This window comes from Daphnia magna, linkage group LG2, assembly GCF_020631705.1.
Source record: "Daphnia magna isolate NIES linkage group LG2, ASM2063170v1.1, whole genome shotgun sequence".
Classification (NCBI taxonomy): Eukaryota; Metazoa; Arthropoda; class Branchiopoda; order Diplostraca; family Daphniidae; genus Daphnia; species Daphnia magna.
The window spans coordinates 11,660,047-11,662,828 of NC_059183.1; positions in this window are offsets into that span (position 1 = coordinate 11,660,047).

Here is a 2,782-nt window from a genome sequence, read left to right on the forward strand (position 1 = left end):
TTTTCGTATCTTATATACATACACAAGACAGCGCCCATTTAATCGAAAGCCCTCCTCCTTATTCCTGGAACATCTGCTGTAAATACGTACTGGTTAGTAAGGCGCCGACCTCGATGTCTCAATCAACGAGTTATTAGTTCTCTCCCACCCATCCCTCGCCATAATAACACACACCAATCGTCAGCTCCCCAACTCTTTTCCATCCTCCATCCTACGTGCTGGTAAATCGTTTGGATAGGGGAATTGAAATGTCAGTCCCGCAGCTAATTTTCCAGGTAAACACCATTTCTTCTTCTTCTCCCTGTTGTTTTGTCAGAATAAAAAGGAGGTTCCTTTTTGTGTGTTTGTGTGTTGTTTTCCTGTTCCACAACAACCCCCCCCCCCCGTCTCCCGTAAAAGGTAAAAGAAAAAAAAAATAATACAGTCGTCGAGTGGATGAAGTGATGGGTGGAGTGGGCAGAGTTTGGGAGCCTACACCAAAACGAGCAGAATGACTTTAGACTCTAGCACCATCCGCCAGTTGTTTCCCATATATACACAACAACTCGAAAGTCGAATGGACGTTTTCGTGTTTGTCTATTTCTTTGTTTTGAAGCGGGGGGTTTCTATCTTCTTCAATTTTCTTCTCCGCGGACTTGAGTGATGAGAGAACTGATAGGCAATTCTCTTTTTCTTGGGACTCTTGGCCTGGTAAAAGAAAACCCTCGTAAAGCTGCCAACGGGACGGGCGACAGTGCGTAACATTGAGAAGGGGGGGGTGCGGATTAACAAGTTGCCATCCGATGGTTGCAGGTAATAATACGCAACTTTTGAAGGGGAGGGAAAAAAAGCCAGAAAAGAAACGTTTAAAAAAAAAAGAGAAGCTCTAAAAGGGAATTGATACAATATAAGGTAAAAAAAAAAGGGGGGGGGGCAAGGTATGTGGTGGTATATGCCCGGCAATCAGTCGCAGCAGCAGGTCCAGCACGTTTTCAAAACACTAGACACACAACACAACAACCACACAAAGCAAAAAAAAAAAAGAGAAAAAGCTGACTGCTTATCTTTATGGACATGAAAGAAGAAGAGATAAGAACGACATCTTTTAAGAGAAAAAACATTTCTTTTCAATAATATATAACTTGCTGCTCATCCTATATGCCAGTCCGCAGCAACATTTATAGGCTACACTGAACGTATACGTCTCTTTACGTAAGTTTATGACCTCTTTGGCATCACTAGCATTTTCTACCCCCCTCTCGTTTCTTTTTTTTTTTTTCTTGTCAACTTGTTTGCCCCGCTTCTTCTTTTGATTTTATTTGTTCAGAAAGTTTTTTTTTTTTTCTCTTCTCTTTAAACAGTTTCAATAAGAGATTGCCATCAACGAAAAAAAGAATCTTTAAAGGGAAGGAAGAGTCAACAAAACGGACGAAAGACGGTAGGGAAAATGATGGTTAAACTCTTTTTATTCTTCGTGTCGTCTTATTTCATTCGACGTCGTCTATTTCGGCACCGCGGTGGGAATGTTGCACAAGAAAAACTTCGTTTTTGTTTTTTTACATTCACCAATTTGTTTGAGAGAAAAACAACACCACAAAGTTCTGGTATTACGTCATCAATCAAAGGCGAAGTGTTGGTTAATTGATTGTCATAAATCTCTGCGCAACTGTACCGACTTTTGCGGTTGGCAGGCGTGTAGATTCGGGATCGATACACGCAATAATCACACACCAACCGACAACAACATCAATTACATTACACGACTTTATTTTTTATTTTTTCGGGTGTGAACATTTTCTTCTCTTTCCCACAACTCGTTACTTTATTCTTTCCCGTTCTGGAAAAATGGCGTCGTTGTATTGTATCGATGGCCACGTTCACAATGAAATGAAATCCAGTGGAGCAAATCACGGCGAATCACGCGGTGTAAGTAAACACTGGGAGACGGGCAGGTTGGCACCGGTGCATAAAACCAATCACCGGTATCATATATAAATTGGGTGCTGCATAATCCATTTGAATAAAACAGCTCTCCCCCTTTATATTTCGATTCGCTTTTGAAATCATTCCAATTCATTTTTTTATAGTTTTACGCATCAACCGACAGCAAATACAAAGAGGAACGAGGACATTAAACAGGGCAGAAAACAAGCAAAACAAATGATTTCGAAACGCCCTTCCAGATTCTTCGCGACATGGTCGCTCGTCGATGCGTGAAGCAAAAATAATAAACTAACAAAAGAAATAAAAACGAAAACAATGAAACAATGCAATAAACTGCATCTGATTATTTTGTTACATTTTCTTTTTCTTCGATCGAGATACCCATTAAACTATTTGGAAAAACAAATAAAGAACCGTAAGGACATAAGTAGAACATTAAGGCACACCTCGATAGACAGGTCTATTCAATATGTACACATAAATTCAACCACGTGGAACCCTACACGATCTGAAGAATTCATTTTTGTGTGCATGAATGTCTACCCCTTTTTTTTCTTTTCCGTGTTACTTCCCGTTCCAACAACCTGAAAGGTATATACATACAACTCAGTGTGTGCATGTGTGTACAGTGTATTAGTATAGACAGTCTGCCACAATTCTTTTGTTTTTCCTGCTTAGAAGACATTGTAGACACACACGGGGAGTATACACAAGAAAACGGGTATTATATGTGTGCTGGAGCGCGTCCGCAAAGTCTACACAAAATGAGCCAGGTGCAATCCGTTTATGTATAGCCGCGGTATACAAATAGAAAAGAGAGAGAAAAAAAAGAGGTATTCCTTTAGCAATGGTCGACTGC